General features: G+C 37.5%; 1 long non-coding RNA gene and 1 other non-coding gene across 2 annotated transcripts in view; both read left to right on the top strand.

Moving 5' to 3' along the window:
• Window positions 1–15,127: 15,127 nt before the first annotated feature.
• The window catches only part of LOC149137185 (uncharacterized), a 6,745-nt gene continuing 573 nt past the window's right edge, over window positions 15,128–21,299 (top strand). Inside the window, exons 1-2 of the long non-coding RNA XR_016237945.1 lie at window positions 15,128–16,044; window positions 21,220–21,299. The exon at window positions 21,220–21,299 is cut by the window's right edge and continues 573 nt beyond it. This is a non-coding gene — a long non-coding RNA (uncharacterized LOC149137185). The remainder of the gene's footprint in view (window positions 16,045–21,219) is intronic.
• LOC128247149 (U6 spliceosomal RNA) lies at window positions 16,628–16,734 on the top strand. The gene has a single exon (XR_008263562.1). It is a non-coding gene; the product is annotated as a U6 spliceosomal RNA (small nuclear RNA).

The following is a 21,299-nucleotide window of genomic DNA, read 5'->3' as shown; positions in this document are numbered from 1 at the left end:
ATCATCATCAGAGGCAGCATCATTTTTACATCAAATTTTCTATGCTTGCATGGGTTGGACAGGTCCTCTCCAATGCAGCATTTCACTATTTGTTTTTTTCCTTTGTCGTCTACTTTTCTAGGCTGAGCATCCAGGTAACTGCTCTCACCACTTTTGCCCATAACTCTCTATTGGTCTTTCTTTTCTACAGTTTCACTTGAATTTGCTGGCACTTCTTTACCTATTTGTTATCATCTGTATAGTGGAGGCGCAATGACCCAGTGGTTAGGGCAGCAGACTCGCGGTCATAGGATCACGGTTTCGATTCCCAGACCGGGTGTTGTGAGTGTTTATTGAGCATAAACACCTAAAGCTCCACGAGGCTCCGGCAGGGGATGGTGGCGAACCCTGCTGTACTCTTTCACCACAACTTTCTCTCACTCTTTCTTCCTGTTTCTGTTGTGCCTGTAATTCAAAGGGTCATCCTTGTCACACTGTGTCACGCTGAATATCCCCGAGAACTACGTTAAGGGTACACGTGTCTGTGGAGTGCTCAGCCACTTGCACGTTAATTTCACGAGCAGGCTGTTCCATTGATCGGATCAACTGGAACCCTCAACATCGTAAGTGACGGAGTGCCAACAAATCATCTGTATATATTACATGTCCATACCAATGCATTCATCTCTCTTGCACACTACATGTGATTCCTCTTATACCTAGTTCATTTCTCAACTTACCTGTATACCTGTACTACATTGCATACACACATAAACATCACACAGTGGATCATGCTTGCTTCATTCTTCCCCAGACTTTATATATCCTCTGTATTCAAGGCCATCTCACTACTTGCAGGATCATATTTTATACCCTTTACTTGAAAAAGAATTACCTTGTTGCCAGCAGGGATTAATAGCCACCTTGACTGTTTCCACCTTGTTCTTATCGTGTTTACTATTTTTGCAGAGCAACCTCTTCCACAGTTGATTAGGTTGCCCAGGTAACAGAAGTTAGCTACTTCTATGGAAGCCATCCAAAAGGAATTTATTTCATTGTTAACTACCCCTGTACATCTGCCACATAAAAAAAATAAATAAATGCGCCCTTTTAAAGCCTAACCAAGCTCATGGGCCCGGTTTCCCAGTTTCAATGGCGTATGTGTTCCCCAGCTGGACGGGACGCCAGTCCATCGCAGCGTTACTCATTTTTGTCAGCCGAGTGGACTGGAGCAACGTTAAATGAAGTGTTTTGCTCAAGAACACAACACGTCACCCGTCCAGGAATCGAAACCACAATCTTACGATCATGGTGCTGACACCCTAACCACTAAGCCACGCGTCTCCACTCATCTGCCACATACTAAGCCTTTATTCACTATCAACCTGACTGTGATCCCAGTTCTCTGGTAAACCCATAGTTTACACCATGTGCACTGAATGGAGTTCCTACCAACTCTTTTTCTGCTTACTGAACATAGACATTTCCTAATCTCCTACTTTCTAAAACTTCTCTAAGTTTACTTTAAGGCCTCTTGATTCTAGCCTTGGACTCTATGTCTGAAATTTTTTTTAAGTCTTCAATGGACAATTATAATGACTAGGCCACCTGCATCATGGACAGCCAAAACTTTAAACTCCTCTGCTATAGCCTGAAGAGCTACAAAAGGAGGGGGATGAGAGACAAGTTTTGATAAATACCTAACTGCACACTCAATTCCTCATTGAACTCATTGCCAACTCTCACTTTACTGACTGCATCTCTATGCATGCACTACCTTCACCTACACCTAATTTTCTTAAAGACCACCAGACTACAAATCGTGGTACTCTGGTAAAGACCTTCTCAAAATCAACAAATGCTAGGTAGAGAAGCTTACTTTTAGCTAAAAACTTCTCTTGATATGAAGAAAGCATTACTAGTACAATGACCTAGTGCAAATCTGAATTTCGGTTCATTTAAGATATATTTAGTGTAAGCCGCTTAATATAATCGCAGATGTTATCAGTTTATTCTTATCAACATTAATGCATCTAAACTCTTCAAAAATTAGAATCAAAGCATTGGATATCATCAAAATCTCTAAGTAAACCGCTCCACAACCACTATAACACAGAGATCAAAAGTAAAGTGCACTAGCTACAAGTGTATGGTAACGGTGATGGAATCGAATGTTGGTGCTGGGAGTAGAGACACCAGTGTGTTGATTGCAATCGCAGTGGATATTATCAAACAGCTTTTATGAAAATTAATGAAACTATTTAAAAGAAATTAATTATCAGCTTATAGAATCTCAATCCAGATATTGTTATATCTTCCGCTTAACATTATCATCCGGTTATTGTTATTGAAAGGTTTTGTCCCAAATTACAACAGCTACTCTGTGTGTGTGTGTGTGTGTGTGCGTGCGTGCTCATACTTGAATGCAAATATTGCATGTTGAAGTTGCTTCAGTTCATCTAGACAGAAAATTGCCAACCAGTTTATTTCGTTTTGTTAATTTCTACACAATTACCACCTAATCTTAGTCATAGATTGTTTACTATAACATATACTGTGAACTCTTGAATTTTAACATGGCTTTTTTTCTTCTTCTCGATTTTGGACAGAACAGAACCATCTTTAACTTCACACAAATATCCAATCTAATTTATTGCAACAATCTCAAATTACTAGGCTCCACTCTTAGAAGTAGTTATAATGTTCTGGCTAATTTTCTTCGCTTTCTCTCAGGAAAGTGAATTCGACATAGATGACAGAGAAGAAGACTAATTCTTTGGGATCCAGTTCAGCAACTTACATTTATGGATTCAATTTCCACTGTTCGACAAATCTTAGAAAGCATATAACAACAAGAGCACTCAGAGAGCGCAAACCTCCGCCAAGGCAACACCAACATCCTGATTTTTTTATTGCCCACTGGAAGCAAACACAGAGGGGACAATACAGAAACATGTGGGGACACAAAACAAGGGGAAGAAAAAAAAAAGAAACACAAGACAGCATATGAAAAAAATGAATGAGAAAATGAAAATGAAGCTACTCGCCCCACCTCTGAGTAGCTTCACTTACATCCTTTTTCCGTTAAATTCCGTACCTTCCAAAATATCCAATCCATATTCTTTTATAAGTTCCTCATACTTCATATCATCCAGCAACTCTTTCATGTCAGAGTTCACTCTCCAACACTTGTACCCACCTTTATACTTTTCTATTTCATTCTTCTGTTTCTCTGATGTTAAAATACATATATGCCACCCCTTAACACTCGTCTTTTCTTCCATCTCATTGCTTTGTTAAGAAGTTCCTCATCTACACCTTCAAACAACATACATGCAAAACAACTTTCAGTGACAAGGGTAGTTTATGGGTTCCTGTGTTTAAGTGCCTTTTTTTGTTTGTTTTTGTGTCGTAGGGGAATGGGGGTGGGTTTGGTGTCTGCGGGGAGGTGGGGGCTGAGAAGGTGTGGGTAGGGTGGGTGTGGGTTGGGGTTCCCATTCAGTCTGACCAGCTTTCTTTCTCTTCCTCTGGTTTTTCTTTTCTATCACTTTCCACGATTCGTCTCATTTATTTATATCCCCTCCTCTGCTTTCTCTGGTTCCTTCCTGACTTCTTTTTGATTTTTCTCAGTCAGTGAAGGGCAGTCCACTCTAATGTGCCCCTTCTGACCACATTTGAAACATCGAAGGGTTCTGCCCTCCACCCTGACTCTCAATACCGCATCTCCAACTGGTACTGTTTCCACCAAATTTTTCTAGGTTTTCCACCGAACTTTATATTATTATATTCAATGTTTGTCCTTTCCAATTCGTTGCTTGGAGAACAGCTATTTCCTCTTCGTTACCCAAAAGAATAGCTGCTGCTACCCAAGCCACATCTATTTCGGATGGGATCCCCTCTACCCTAACCCTTTCGTTACTATATTTCTGGCCAAAATACACTCCTCATGAGTTTCAATTAAATTCTAAAATAATCATGAATTTAGACTAGTCTCATTAAACACCTGTAACTTTTTTATTTATCAACATATTAATGTGATATTTGGAACATAATTAAAGAAAGGGTTCTTAATCAATTCTATTGCATAATTTTTGTCTCTAAGTTCTCCACGTACTGGGTGGGGGTGGGGGGTACTGCTAGTGTCTCTAACATGTAAATATTGGTTCAGCTTCACGAATCGTACTCGTTCATAATACTGGAAATATATTCATCGCCAAAAGGTTCCTGATCGCTCCAGTAATTTGTTATTCTGGGTAACTGTCTAATACCCATAATAATATTTATGGCAAAAAATGCCCGTATTTCATCTACAGTTGCAGGAAACCACAAGCTATCTTTTTTTTCCGGTTTGTCAACATTCTGCGTAACGGTTTGTTTCCGCAGTAATCATTTCAAACAAGCATGAAAAAGAAGTCTAAAGGTTTCGCTTCCTGAGAAAGACTATGGGTAGACCCTGTTTCCTCAGAAAAATTGTTAATAAAAATATTTTTTTAATCTTTTTCTGGAGTAAAATCATCCTCGCTGTCGCCGTCGCTGCTTTCAGTTTCGGATACAGAAATATCCGATTCATTATCGTTCACCACGTGCTTTTGTAGCTCATTCATTCTTTTCTTCGATATCTCCATATCTTCTGTTGAAAAACCTTCAAATTCGGAATCACTGCTTGATAGCATGAAACTCCTCTCCATTTTCATAGTTGAAAAAAATTAACGCCGCAAAAAATGTGGAAAAAAATCTTCCAAAATTCACTGAGTTCAAATATCACGCCAAATAATGTCGGAGACAATAACTCAACTGTTTGCAAAGTGAAATCAGGTGTTTTAACGAATGTACTAACGAGATTTGGGTTCAAATATACATTTAAATAACAATGGGTACGCTCGGCCGGCTACGGCCGGGTTAGTCGGATCTTTCTTAAAACGGGGGCCACATTTTTCATTAACGAAACACTTTGAAACTTGGAACACTGGTACAATGTGTCATATAAAACATCTTTTTCTCTTAGTCTTCTTTAAAAAAAAAGAAATCCAGAAGTTATTCCATGTTAAAGTTGTCGTATTTCTGTAATTTCAACCAATCACTGACGTCCATTCAGCCGATATACATTAAGTGCCGACTACATAAACAAACGATTCTGAAACAATTAACCCTAACCCTAACCCTATGGTTAGGGTTAAAGCAAATTTAAAATGAAAAAAGCAAATAAAACGAAGGTATGGAGATTAAATACGCTTTACACCAAAGGAGTAAATGTAAACAACTGAATACTTGTCAGTGATTGGTTGAAATTATCGAAATAAGACAATTTTTTACATGAAATAAATTCGAATACAAAAATATTTTTCTGTTCTATAACACAAAATAGATAAGTATACGAAGTTCGAAAGTCTTTCCGTACCAAAAACACTACGTAAAACATTAATGAAAAATGTGGCCCCCGTTTTAAAATAGATCCGGTTAGTCTTATGAACCAAAAAATTTTTCGGCCGGCTACAGCCGGGTTAGTAATGAAAGATCTAACCCTGGAAGCTCTCCTTCCAAGGCATGTGGGTAAGAGGACCACACTTTCCGTCCTTAATGGGGTTGCCGAGCGTGTTGCTTTGCCTTGGCTGCCTTTTTAAAGTGAACCTCCACTGTTCCATATCGACTTCCTCTGGCAAGATATATTATATCTTGCCAGATTGACTACAAGGCTGTTTTCAATTTTCTTATCGTCTAAGGAATATACTTTATACACAATAGTCCTTTCCTGCAAATCTTTTATTACTTCCTGGGATTACGACAACTTTACGTTACCACCTTCTCTGTGTACCATCTTCTCATTACTTTTCAGCTTTGACAGATCCACCTCCTTATTCGCAACTTCCACAAAACTTTTCTTCTTTAATTGACTATCCATTCTAATCACTGCTCACACGGGTTCCTCCGACGATGACGACAATTCAGACCCACTAAGGTCTAAATAAAACAAACTCTTCCTTCTATTCATAGCCAATTCTCCTCAAACGAGGAGAGAAAGCACAAACAAATTGCTGCAAAGCAGCACAAAACAATTAACAAAGTGTTCTTCTTTAAAACACCAACACAAAACAAAACGATGTGCACACTGCAAAAATGACTCACCTACACCTTACAAAAAACCTGAGGCGACTGCGGCGTCCTCTCAACGAGTAACCAGAGATGATTTTTAAAATGAGAATATCTTAAATAAACTCGACTGCTCTCACAAACGAGAATACTAAAAATGAATCCGACCGCTCTCAAAAATTAAGTAAAAAAAACAGAAAAATAATCCAGAATCTAATCAGTTCGTGCCAGTCACGAGGCCTAACATCCCTGAAAGTTTCATCCGAATTCCTCCAACGTTTCATGAGATATCTTGTCCACGGACAAACAAACAAACACAACTGAAAGCAATACCTCCTGCCATAGCGAAGGCGGAGGTAATTAAAAAAGCCTTCCAAAGGATAATCCGTAAGTATTTCTTTTATAAAAAGAAATGTTTAAAAAGATTTAAAACCAAGAAAAATAATTATGTTTTGCTATGTAACCAAATCACTAATCGTTGAGAATATAACCAGGGGCATATATTTTTCGTGTGCTAGGTGTGCGCTGCACACCCATCGAAAATAGCAAATTCATTATAAATATTAACCTTACTCATTAATTTAATCACAAATCTTAACGGAAAACTTGTTACACTCCTGCTTGAAATTTGGTGACATTGGGTTGTGCCAGCACACCCAATACAAACAATCACCATGCGCCACTGAAAATAACGTACTCTATTAGATTTTAATTTGTTTGCTTAACACAAGCTAGATGCCTGGAAATTTTATCAGTAAATGTAAGGATTATTTCTCTATTGATGTCTTACATTGACCCAACGTTGCACGTTTATAAAAAGAGATATACTTTGAGTATTATTGGTAATTATTTTAATGATCTCGAAAAGAGAGTATGTATACTAGATCCAATAATTTGTACTCAAAATGTAGAGACAAGATTAATTTAATAAGCCCTCAACTACTTTTTTCACCGTAAAAACATTAACCAAAAGTATGAACAAGCCAATTAGGATCCCCTACGTCAAGAATTAGTATCAGAGGCAAATTGTAAGTTCATAAGAACGTATGAGACGTTTCTGGGCTGAGAAAAATAACGACCCTTTAATTTTACAAATTCACAAATATTTCAAGTCACTGCTTTGGTGTTAAGGCTTCGTCTCTAGACAATTTCAAAATTTAACGTAACAAAATTTCGATTTTCAGGTAATGTGTATTCTCCACAAGCATAACAAAACACATTTGGAGAATTAACGCAACTCTTTCTTGAAGAGGACATCTTGCTCATTTTTCTGTTGCTTAGTTCACCGCAACGTCTAAAAAGTATGGAAAAAGAAAAAAAACTTAGAATTAGAATAAGGTAACAAACACTGCGTACTGGACGTACATATAGACATAGTGACTATAGGGATGTTCAATAACTTGAAAACTAGATCTGATAGGTCAAAAAGAAGGTTATATTTAGATTCAGGAGACCGATTTTGTAAACGGATGATGTCTATTTCCTAAACACCAAAAACTTTGTAGACCAGTGTTATCAACCACTGTTGTACGCGATCATTCGACCAGCAAGAAATCGCAATCATATCTGCCTTTGAAAAGACCTTGGTTAATGTATTTTTGCATGCTCTATGCCAGAAAATTGATGGCATCTTCACTGATGAAACATTTTTGATCATGGATAATGATCAGAGTTGAACTGAGGCTAAAGAACAACAAACAGGTTTCATGAAACAAAGACTTATCCCGAACAAAGGACTGTACAATCTATCAAATGGATATAACTGGGGTAGTTTCAAGAAGGCAATGGATGGGCAAAATCGTTAGAGCATCGGCATTGTGGTATTTTTCAGCTCTTAACGTTCTGAGTTCAAATCCCATTGAGATCAACTTTATCGACCCCTTCCGAGGTCAATAAAATAAAATATTAATCTAGTACTGGGGCGAATTTAATTGACTAACTCTTCCCTCTCCAAATTTCTGGCCTTTTCCCTGTATTAGAAATGATTATTAATACAGTTTCAGAAATCAGTAGCGGGGAAAATAAGGAAAGAAAACAAGTAGAAATGACTGAACTGTCCATACGAACGAACGTACTTGTAAAGTTGGGAAGATAGGAAAGAAGTGAAAGAAAGGAAACTGTTTCGCGAGTTTGCCTGTCAAAGTGTGTAATGTGTGAGGTATAGGAGAGCATCTATAGATATGATAAATTTATGAGAGTGTGTGTGCATAAAAGAGAATGTGTGAAAGAGAAAAAGTGTACGAGAGCAAGAATGTGTATTTGGCGAGCATATGAGAATGAATATGTTACACGTGTGGAGAAAAGTATATTGAGAGAAAGAGTGTACATGGGTACATGAAAGAAAGCAGAAAAAAAACTGCACAGTATGACAAAGAAAAAGAAAACCTACATTGCGTAAACAGGGAAGGGGGTTATTGTGTATATAAGAAAAGCGATGTGGAAGAATGTGTTGAAGAGAAAGAGTTGTAGAATATGCGTGAGAGAGTGAGGCAAAATTATCAATAGTTTAAATGATATAAATGAAAATTTTGTTTTTAATAATCTGTTAACAACAAGGAAAGTTTCAGTCTGTAATACGAGATATACAAATCAAGTCTGTGAATATTTCCAAATGAACTTTACTTGTCTTACATAGTTGGTATTCTGTTACGCTGAACTTTGTTACACCATATTCTGTTGCAGTAGCTTCTGAACTAGCTTGAGTTAGTTGAACAAAGCACATTAAAGTACATCCATTTTACAAACCTATATTTCACTGCCATTGCTACCGTTGGCTTCGTGTGAATAAGATTTCTCAAATCAGGCGATGAGAGTGACGTTAACGTCAGCAAATGGTTTGATTGTTAAACAAACATCTTCCATCAAAATAAATAGTGTTAGCTGAACTGAAGTGCATATTTGAAATGTCGGTGGTTTGTTCGACTTTTGAAGATAGAAGACAAGATAGAAGCCATGTGTTGTTAACTAAATGAGGGATAAAATTTTGGAAGACACTTCAAAAATTGTCCGACTAAACATCTATCTAGAAAACACACTTGTGCGCGCACGCACAAACATACACAAACCAATACAGGCGCATACAAAGTGTCCCATATATAAGACAGCTTGAAACATTATATTAATATGAGAATAGTATCTTGCTTGTGGGAAACCTGGCATATATGTATGTTTAGTCGGACAAGAAAGTCTGTTAATCCATTTTATGTTGAGCTTATGTTTAATTTAACCCTACGCCAGGTTAGTAGTATATGAAAGGAGAGTTACGGTTTCTATCATTAAAGAAGAAAGGTTAATAGAACTTTAACGTTAACGGCTGTAATACTAATCTCTCTTTCTCTTCTTCTCTAATGATATAGAATATTACAATATTCCTATACAAATACGTTGTTCCATTATAGTATACCATTAAATTAGTTAACATTAAATTAGTTAACTGACTTTTCAATCGTTTTGCTCTCCAAACATGATTAAATGAAATAGTAAAACAGTAGAATCTGAGTAAACTGGTGATGTTCTGAGTTGGTAAAATGTAATGCAAATAATACAATAATATTACTTCGCTGGAAGGCGGCCGCCGAGGTCGACTTTGCTTTCATCCTTTCGGGGTCGATTAAATAAGTACCAGTTACGCACTAGGGTCGATATAATCGACTTAATCCGTTTATCTGTCTTTGTTTGTCCCCTCCGTGAGTAGCCCCTTGTGGACAGTAAAGAAATAAGAAACGTTAGCACGCCGGGCGAAATGCTTAGAGTTATTTCATCTGTCTTTACGTTGAGTTCAAATTCCGCTGAGGTCGATTTTGCCTTTCATCCTTCGATAAATTAAGTACCAGTTGCATACTGGATTTATCTAATCAATTGGCCCTCTCTTCCCCCAAATTTCGAGCCTTGTGCCTCGAGTAGAAAAGAATATTACTTCGTTGGATCTTTTTTGTTTGGTTGCCAGCGGCTCCAAAAATTAAAGTTGACCGAAAATTCTAAAATTTGGCACAATAATACATTTTCCCAAACTGAATTGCTGGAGTTATTGGATCTATTTCAAAACGGGGGCACCAATATTTTCTTAACGAAACACTAACGAAACACTTTGAAACTTGGGACACTGGTAGAATGTGTCATATAAAACATCTTTTACTCTTAGTCTTCTTAACAAAAAAAAACGTACATCGCAAGTTATTCCATGTTAAAGTTGTCGTATTTCTGTAATTTCAACCAATCACTGACGTCTATTCAGCTGAATAGAGTTACTGCTGGGCGGTCATAAAAATGTTATTCCCTGTGACATATTTCATCCGGTTTAATCGTAATTTATACGCATATATTGTTTATATAATAAATTACGCTGTGCGTATCTATGTGTGTAACAATTTTAGAGTTCGGATTCTAGAGTTAGGGTTAGGGTTAACAGTTTAGTTAGGGTTAGGGTTAGGGGATTAATACGATATACACCGTTACAGCGCTAACTGTTTTCAACTGAATAGACGTCAGTGATTAGTAGAAATGATCGAAATACGACAATTTTTTACATGAAATAAATTCGAATACAAAATTTTTTTCTGTTCTATAACACAAAATAGATAAGTATACGAAGTTTGAAAGTCTTTCGGTACCAAAAACACTACATAAAACATAAATGAAAACTGGTGCCCCGTTTTGAAATAGATCCGAGTTATTTTATTTTCTCCAGAAAAATGTTTTAAAAAAATTGTAGAGGTTTAAAGTTTGATATTTTCACCCAGTCAGGAAACAAGATTTGGAAGCTGTCATTTTGTGCGTGACTGCACATTTTGTCGTCAATATCCTGAAAACAACACGTGTTGGCAGTATTTGTAAACGACACGTGTTATGTCTCCGGTAATTTTCTTTCATGTAAATAAATCTTATTTAGCTCTTTACTCTTACTCTTTTACTTGTTTCAGTCTTTTGACTGTGGCCATGCTGGAGCACCGCCTTTAGTCGAGCAAATCGACCCCAAGACTTATTCTTTGGAAGCCTAGTACTTATTCTATCGGTCTCTTTTGCCGAACCGCTAAGTTACGGGGACATAAACACACCAGCATCGGTTGTCAAGCGATGTTGGGGGGACAAACACAGACATACAAACACATACATACATACATACATACATATATATATACATATATACGACAAGCTTCTTTCAGTTTCCGTCTACCAAATCCACTCACAAGGCATTGGTCGGCCCGAGGCTATAGTAGAAGACACTTGCCCAAGATGCCACGCAGTGGGACTGAACCCAGGACCATGTGGTTGGTAAGCAAGCTACTTACCACACAGCCACTCTTACGCTGTTATTTTTAGTACACCTGAATAAACTTTAATTTAAAAGATTTATCCAAAAAATCTTATTTAGCTGTTATTTTTGGCACACCTCACTACCACCTCAATACTCAATGGCAAAAAGAAACGAGTAAACAAATATTTGTCAACATGCTTCCTCGCAGATGAAAGACTTTTCAAAGACTGCTGTCAACACGTACTTCTCACAAATAAAAGACTTTTCAACGGCTGTTACTATAGCAACAGGCAAAAGAGTTCTTACTGTTTCCGCATGTTACAATCGAAACAGACATGAATGTGTCTGTGGCTTACGATTGGCTAAAATTACCAAAATGTTCTAACTTTAATTATTAATAACTCTTTATTTATTGATTTATAGCGAAAATTACTTTCACGTCATTAATTAGCCTATAAAAGTGTATCATTACACTGATCAATTCGAGCAGAAAATTTACGCTGGCAACCAAACAGAAAAGATCCACTTCGTTCAATAATATAATACCGTGAAAAAGTCTAACACTCCGGGCTTAATCCTTCTTCGGAGAGAGATGATATGTCACCTAAATATTTATCCTCCATTAAAAGTTAACATTTCTTCTTAGATTTCTCTATGCTATTGTAGGGAAGTGGACATACACCATCCTGTGTATCCCAATTCCGTACATTAAATTTCTTAAGGAAGAAAACGGAATGCAGACTCTAAACTAAACAGCACAACAAATATTTTATTACAGAAGAATTCCGCTCACACTAGGAGGGGATTCGGTAGCATGTCGCCTTTTGGTTAGATGAGACGCCGTCAATGAAGTCGCGTGGTTAGAAGTCATTTTTCTCCTCTCTGGTTATCTATGTGGATCCATTGCAGAGTCGACGGAGAGCTGCTGTTGTGAAGTCTAGCTTCCACGAAGTCCAGCGAGCAAAAGAGGTAGAGAGACGCGAGAACGCTTGGATATTGGATGACCACGCATGCGCATTAGGGACTTCCTGCATTCCTCCCGGAAGACTAGTCCCTGCGCATGCGTGGATAAACCTCCAAAATGGCGACTGGTATTAGGCGCCACTAAACTATAAATGTATTACAAATGTATTTCAATTATTTGTATATATGTGTAGCGACTTCATGCAGGAAGATGGCGCTTTGGTTTTTCACTCGGATCTTTCTGAATTGACGGGCACCACTTTTCATTTATGTTTTAAGTAGTGTTTTTGGTACCGAAACACTTTCAAACTTCGTATACTTGTATATTTTGTGTTATAGAACAGATAAAAAATTTTGTATTCGAAGTTATTTCATGCAAAAAATTGTCGTATTTCGGTAATTTCAACCAATCACTGACGTCTTTTGAGGTGAAAACAATTACTGCTATGAAATATACTGCTATGAAATATAAACACTCTTTTTCGCTAATTTTATCAACCAATTACTGGACCATTTTAGGTATATAAAGCTGAACCCAACAGAGCTTACATTTTTGTACTTTTGTAATCAATACTCGGCAGTCATGACCAAACTGCTTTATTTGCACTCTCGTTTCAGCCAGGATATAGCAAAGGCAATATGCAGCTCAAAATCAGCTTTTCGTTCACTCACGTTGTCAGCTGTTTATAATAAAAAGGTATGTTAAGCTGAATGAGAGAGAAATTTGCCGTACATCCCAAAGTTACAACCATGTGTGTTATTTTCTTTTCTCAATATTTTCTATTTTCTCAGCAGTTTTTCTTGTTTACACTACATATGAACTAAGGGGAACTTTAATACACGAGCACACACACACACACACACACACACACACACACACACACACACACACAAATATCACTATTTTTCTGCGACACATGAATCACGTGATTCATTTTACAAACACAAACATACCTATGCCATTTATTATATATAATTCTTTCTTTGCTTTTTTTTGTTGTTTTTGTTTTTGTTTTTAGAAACTTGATAATATTCTCTTCGTGTATCTACTGTCCATTTTCAAACCTATACTTAGCCTTTTTTAAAAAATATGGGTTATTTGATTACTTTGAATTCTAGTGCCACTTAGACCGGAAAAGGACCACCTTTCTGGCAGAGCGTGGGAAATAAAAGGAAAATGATACATGTAGCCACTAGCGTAGCTAGAGTGTGTGCCGCCCGGGGCGCCCCTTCCGTTTGCCGCCCCAGACCCCACAAAAAAACATATTTTTACAGCAGACCCAAACGTGGCGGAACGACCATGCCGCCCTACGTCCAGCTGCGTTAGTGCATGTAGCTTTATTGTTATCCCTGCGCGTTCTTCATTTTCTACAAATAACTACACAAGTGTGTATGTGTGTGCGTGCGATATACAATATTGACGAAAGAACAAAAAAATGCAATCCTATATTGTCTGAAAATAGACGAGTTGGCCACGGTTGGAACGTCTTTAACCATAGATCCTTCTCAATGAGGATTGAGAAGGAGGCAAACAATAAGTCCATCAGTAGTGATTCCCGTCCCCATTCTTACATTACTCACTGAAACCCTCATATTCGCAAATTTCTTTTTCACGAGTAGCTCCTGTTTTCTTATAAGCACAGACATTTAGATATCTAGCTCAACAGACATTTATGGATGCAGTGCTTGGACACATTATTAGTATTTTATCCTGAAGTTACTGGATGTTTTGGGTCTTATAACATATAACCTTCATCCAGGTGACCCAACCTTGGTTGATCAAGACCTAGGCCAGTGCTCAAGCGGCATTCTACTGGCCCTGTCGATAAGCGCTTTTCATCCAGAGCCATCTAGACACTTTTTTCAACAGACTCTACGTTGTTCTTGATAGCTCTTCTACGAGCTCCTGAAATTCCAAAGTTCCATAGGTCATACTCAGAGTACGATCTACAAACGTTTGATTATCAACTTCCGCCGGCAAAACTCCTTTATTGCGGTAATCCTCTACCAATATCTGATATATGTTCCTCTTCCTCTCTTGATCTTCTTCTATAATTTCCTAGATTCTTTTTTTTTTAATCAGACCACACAACTAGATTTTGTCATTTGTTTATGGCAATCTAGCTCAGAAACATGCATGAAATCAACTCAAGTCACATTTTCCAGTTATTTGTGGGAACTGAAAAATCCTGGACGCCTACGTTTCGCTTTCAAACATGATTTTTTGAAATATTTAGCAACCCTTATGCCAGTGCTTCTCATTAGCCATGTCCCTGCAGATTGTGATCTTTGAATGTGGAAGCTTCTACGTGGTCACTTAATGTGTTAGATTTAACAGCCAAATCTTTCTCATATAACGTCAGGCTGTCTTAATAAAGGAAGGTCAGGAAGCGAATAGTCATGTGATTTCAGAGAGCATTGTTATAAGTATCAGTTCAAGAAAAACAAAAGCTAAGACAAAGACGAGGATTCTTTATAAACATCCATTTACTCGTTCTCATAAATTACTGAAAAAATTCGTCTTTGTGGAATGCACAGCTGGTCGCGACATTGGCTTAAGTGTATAAAGAACAAGTCATTACATTGAGAATGTACATGTTGACGTGTATTTCAATAATTGTTTGTAGGTTAGCCCTATATAATAGGCTTCAGTTGTTGTACACATGTGAAATGATATGGCTTCAACTTATGTGAGACTGTTACGCCAATTTACATATTGACTTCTTTAAACTTCAAGTAATCTTTTGGTGAATGTTCTGGCGTTCGAACTGTAGAATCTCTTTCTTTTGGGACGGTGTGCACTGACCCCATGGCGCGCCACTTCTTAACTAACATTTGTATTGTTGTTTTTTGCCGGGAAGCTTTTACCCGGAAATTTGACTTCAAAAATGTCATGCGTTTGCTTAAGAGTACCCGTTATCACGCGCTTTCACAATCTCCACTCATCCCGCCATTGAGTATGTCATCTAGCAGAAAAGGCTAGAGTTGTTCACTCAATGCAATCTTACAGTCAACTAATGTGGTGATGATGCGGTGAGGATAACGTAGCAAACAGTCGACTTGTGCGCCATCTTTGTTCAGCAGTTAAGAGCGGGCGATATAACACGATGACACTTGCAAACGAAGGGCCTGGTGCTTTTTCATGTGTGTAAATTTATTTCTGTATTTACACTATACTACGGAATCCGGGTTACCTTTTCATGCACCAACCAGTGAAAATGTAACAACGAAGCTGCTGGAGACACAATATTTTAAAAACAAAATGGAAGGGTTATCACCTTGGAATGCCTTTGATCTGCTTGATTAAGGCTGACTGGGTTAAACGATAACGAAGTAAAGGTCTACAGAAAATATAATCATAAAGCAGCGTTGGGAGTGAGCAATTCAGATACTCTGCCACACTGAGTCAAATATCTGACAAAGAAATATCCAAGGAAGTATAAAAAATGGGACTACCAATGATCACTTAATACCAGGGTTCTTGTGGCAGATATTGGAAGGATGAAGTAAATCTGTATAGCAGCTCCATTCACTATTTTGTTACACGTATTTGTTATATATATTCTTTTACTTGTTTCAGTCATTTGACTGCAGCCATGCTGGAGCACCGCCTTTAGTCGAGCAAATCGGCGCCGAGAGTTAGGGCTGAAAACAGATACTTTCCTCTTTGGCCAAGCCCTCATCAACATTTTCATGGCTCTCTTGAAAAGGAAAATGAGGGTAGAGAGGGAAATGATACCTCCCAGCAATCTTGTTAAAAGGTAGGTGAAGGTTGCAAGAATGGTCTGAGTGATCGGGCCTACTCTGAGCATGCTACTATTTTTTACTTTTTGCACGCCTTTTATGTGCTCCCACATCATATTATCCTGTACCGCCCCCAATGATTTTGTGAACCCTTAGTGGTTAATAAAGAAAACATTATTATTATTATTATTATTATTATTATTATTATTATTTAAGACGTCTCACAGTATCCAGTATCCTGATGTTGATTGAAGATATTGTGTCTACCGGGGGTTTGTACTGTCTGTCAAGTCACAAGAACTTCAGACAGACAGTATTTTACGCAATATGCGTGCAGTTCCAAGTAATTCCGATTTTTGCAATACACCTAGGTTGTAGGGTATTTCTAAAATTTCCAGATGTTTCTTCAGGTTAGGTTGTATTGAACCCAATGCTCCGATGACAAGAAAGACAACTTTTATGTTTGACTCTCATAGCAGCCACACCTTGGCGATCCCAATTCTCAGGTCTCCATATTTATCAATCTTTTCTCTTCCTTTCATGTCGATTATTAGGCACTCTTGTGTGTGTCCCTAAAGGTTACAATATCCGGCCTTCGGTGTACTTGCTTCAGCAGTACATATACTAAAATTGGAACGATACAGAGAAGATTAACATGGCCTCTGCACAAGGATGACACGCAAATTCGTGAAGCGTTCCATATTTTACAAAAAGCGGCGATCTGGCAGAAACGTTAGCACGCCGGGCGAAATGCTTAGCAGTATTTCGTCTGTCTTTACGTTCTGAGTACAAATTTCACCGAGGTCGACTTGCCTTTCATCCTTTCGGGGTCGATAAATTAAGTACCAGTTGCGTACTGGGATCGATCTAATCGACTGGCCCCCTTTCCCCAAAATTTCGGGACTTGTGCCTAGAGTAAAAAAGAATATCCGGCCTTCGGTGTCCTAATACATTGTCTGTCTGGAAGTCAAAGTCCCAGAGGATTTTGCCTTTCCCTTTTCGCCCATTACCTTTTCTGGTGTATGTTGGTATCAAACACTCGTTACCTTGCATCTATACTTCTGGGGAACCTTGTCGTGTCTGCGCTTATACTCTTTCTACGCAAGACTTTCGACCCTCTTCCCATACATTATGCAGTGGTTCCTTGCATTTGTATGGTATATATCCCTTTTCACTCAGTTGGTGTTCACTGCCTGATCCTGGGCAGCGATGGTTAGGCTTTCAGTCTTCTTTTCTTAGGGTCACCCTTGCTGAGCTACCTCCATGTTGCTACCTGGTTAGTTTCACGGTGGAACGGGCCATGTAATTCTATGCGGAGTAGAGTTTCTTTTCTCTCGTTGGTTATTCGTGATCGGAATTCATTAGCACTCTCAAGTCCATATTTGATAGATCCTTCTGCATTAGTAGCATACTGTAGCAGATCTCGTTTGCTATTTACCAAATATTCTGCCATGTTTCTTCTTTCACTGCTGATGCACTCCCGTACGCTAACCAGCCCACGCCCATCTTTACACCTTTTCATGTAGAGCCTGTGTACGTTCGCCTTAGGGTGGAGGGCACCATACATTGTCATTGTTTGTCAGGTAGTGCGAACGAGTTGGTTAATTTCCACTCCTGTTGAGTTCTGACTTCGAGAGGAGTTTGACTCAAGGAACTGCCATCAACATATGGGCTGTTGCTGTAGTCCGCTAGAGTGCATTCACCCTGAAATTGACGCAAGCAGAGATTAACCAACTCGATCGCACTACCTGAAAGACAATGTCAATGCATGGTGCCTTCCACCCTACTATCAACTTACATCCCTTTTCTAGGGTTGCTGATCGTGCGCCTGAATCAGAAAATGTATGCAAGCCACGTTCTGGTTATTGCATCACACTGATTTAGCGGAATCGTTAGAGGCGTAGTCATTAGAGCATTAAAAAAATGTTTTTTTATTTACCTTTCATTCTTTCAGGGTCGATAAAATATAATACTAATCAAGTACTGTAATCGATAGTATCGACTAACCAACTACCTTCTTCTAAAATAGTCGCCTTGTGTCTAAAGCAGAAACGTTCGTAGCATCATTCTGCGAATAAGATTGGAAGAAATCTATCCTTGCTGGTATGTAGGAAATAAAAAAGACAAATAATCTCTTGTCGTTGTTACCCCAATGGACATTCTTAAAATTTCCAACACCTGGAATTAACTGGAAAAGAAAAGCTCAAAAGAAAGACATCTAGAGATCCTCTGTTATATATTGTCTTGAAACTAACTATACATCATGCAACATTGACTGTATCGAAGTCCATAGAAACACAGAAAATGTTAAGTGTGATATTTTGATTCCTGGATTTTCACACCTTCTCATGGTTAATTATATCTTCACAGCTATTTTATGGCAAGAATGCATGTATTTTCTAATACAGAATTAATTAATTCAGCAGCTAAATTACATATGAATATAAAGCTAACAAAACATTCTGATTATAAATTCTTAAATCTATTATCTCTGGTGCAAAATGAGTTTGTTAGTAGTTTTCCCTACGTGGTTTATCAGCATGGTAGCTATTGATAATTACAGTTCAATCCCAACAACAAGCCGTAGTTATCTTCAGAATAATAAGTTCAATCGATTTTTAATTGGATTTATGAATTAATTTATTCTTATACCATCAATTTATTCTGTTGATAGGAGTCACCAATCGCCATATTGCTTTTACCACGATTAATTTATCAGTTATATGAGAACGTTTAATAGTCAACCGAGATAAAATCTAACCAACTTAAATTGCTTCTTATTCAAGTAGATTCGATAACAATGAGTGCCAACGTAATTTTTTTTTTTAAATATCGGTTTTAGACAGTATCTTCGATTCAAGCTCGTATTACAAAAAAGCGTTTACAAAAACAAACGAAGTAATACGAAAGATGCAAATTGCCGAAGTTAGCGATTGGGAGAATAACAAATAAGCATCATTTGCATTAGCTGGCTCTATTAAAGGACATGATAATGATTCAAGGGAGATATCTGCGATTCACATGGAATTAAACGACTATTTATGGGCAAATTTTGAAAAATAGAGTTAGCAAATATCAACCAAAAATATTAGTTTCTATTTGTAAAGTCTGACATAATAACATGCACCACATTCACATAAATATAAATAGCAAAAAGGAGATGGAAGAGGAGTAGTAGACTGAAGGAAGAAATATGTTATAGATACACGTTTGTACACATTCCATTATTGTACAATCGATAGGAAAATCTGAGCTTAACACTAAAAGAAGCCTTCTTCATTTATACATTATGCAATATCTGCTGCTTATATTGTCTGTATTGCTATGAGATATATCTTTCTCATGACACAGCTAGCTGAATTGGCCCATTGAGATGTGTTTGAGGTGGTTGTGTTTAGCCCCTGGCCATTGTTGGTGAAACAAACCTATAATCAATAATATTTTGGTATTCCGTTTTATTTTTCAGAGATAGAGCATCTAAAAACTGTACTATTCAATGGGCCCTTGTCTTTTATTAAGACTGTTAGATGTGATACGAAAGATTTGGCATGCTAACGGAGAATTACCTCGAATTTTTTTCAGTAGTGCTGGCCACCTGATGATCATCCATGCCTCATGCGGCCCGCTTCTTAGGAAAAAAGTTGCCCATGTCTGACTGAGATTCCTTTCTGCCTCGTCGAGGAGATATAGATGTTACAGATGACTTCTATAACATCTTTCAGTTGTCTCTTATTACATGTCAAAGATCACTCACATACTTAAGCTGATGGAAGGGAATCGATAAAACTAAAGTACTGTAGATCAATTCAACCGTCTATATCACCCCGCACGACCACGCTTCCTTTAAAAACGGAATTTGAACCTAGTTTGTTGTCAAAAACTACTTTTTATTTATTTGACTATTCGTCAAGTCTGCCATCAGTTTAAGAACATTCATGAACCAGTCTGATGGTAGAATTTGCCTGGACTCCAAACATACATACATACATTATATATATATACTGTTCGACATGAGAGATATTACATTTTACTTTCTTCATTCGCTGTATTGGCAACTCGTTTCAGGTTGCAGTAATTTCATCTCATTCAAAACATTTCACACAACAAATTATAAAGTCAGCTATTTATGCTATTTGAAACTAAAAGAAAAGAAGGGAATAATTGAGAAGGAGAGAGGGAGAAGACACACACACACACACACACAGAGCAGTCTGTGTATGTATATGTTTTGTCTGTGAACAAGATGAAATATCCATTTGCTGATGTATAACGAAACCAGTCATCTGATAAGGAAAGATAATTTGATGGTGTCAGTGTGTCTGGAAAATTATTCAACATAATGTTACATATAAATAGAAGTATATAGAAATCTCAATATTATGTAAATGAATATAGATTTTAATATAAGGATATTTATAGAAATGGCAGATATAGCAGTCCTTTAGTATTGGTTACTGTTCTGTAGTATCCTGCTTGTGTCAGTTCTCTTTAGAATTATAAGATTAGTGCATTAAATATCAATTCAGCAAACATGATAACAGCTTAGATGAAACTGATTGTTTCGCCGAAATTGAATATACGCGTGTGTGTGTGTGTGTGTGTGTGTGTGTGTGTGTCCGATTTTCACATTTCATTTTGTATTTTGACATTTTTACAAGTACTTTCGAGTTTTATATCAATCCTCAGGTGAAAGTATTCATGGTGGCATTAACAAGCTCGATGGTGCTGTTGTATAGTAAAAACCACTCCGAATGGTTAACTGCTAAGCTGAGAGCAACTAGACAATAAAGAATATCGAAATACACACACACACACACACACACACAGAGTAGCCATGCTTGATTGCTAAATCCATACGTTTTTTATTCTCTCTCTGTTTATTTTCTCTTATTCCTTTCTGTTGAAGAGCATAGACTCGAAACGTAAAAGACTTTCTCACATTCCCGACCGCCAAACTAATACACCTGCTTGCTGTTCATACACCTGTCTTCGTCTTTTGTTTTTCTGTAAATTTCAACTATATATATACATATATACATACATATACATACATACACACACACACATATACTGGGTATCCCAGAAGTGGCGCACCATTCTGGTTTTCATTAAGAATAATTGAGACATTTTTTCTATTTTATTTTATTTTATTCAATTTATTTTCTATCTTTTGTATCTTTTCTATCTTTCAGAGTAGAAGAAAGAGTTCAAATTGTTTCCATGTTTAGATGAGATGAGGCAATACACCGCTCAGTAGCTAAAGAATTCAACC

Source organism: Octopus bimaculoides, chromosome 2, assembly GCF_046866305.1.
Source record: "Octopus bimaculoides isolate indiv1 chromosome 2, ASM4686630v1, whole genome shotgun sequence".
Taxonomy (NCBI): Eukaryota; Metazoa; Mollusca; class Cephalopoda; order Octopoda; family Octopodidae; genus Octopus; species Octopus bimaculoides.
The sequence above is the reverse complement of the archived record's forward strand: the minus strand, read 5'-3'. Positions and strand labels throughout refer to the sequence as shown.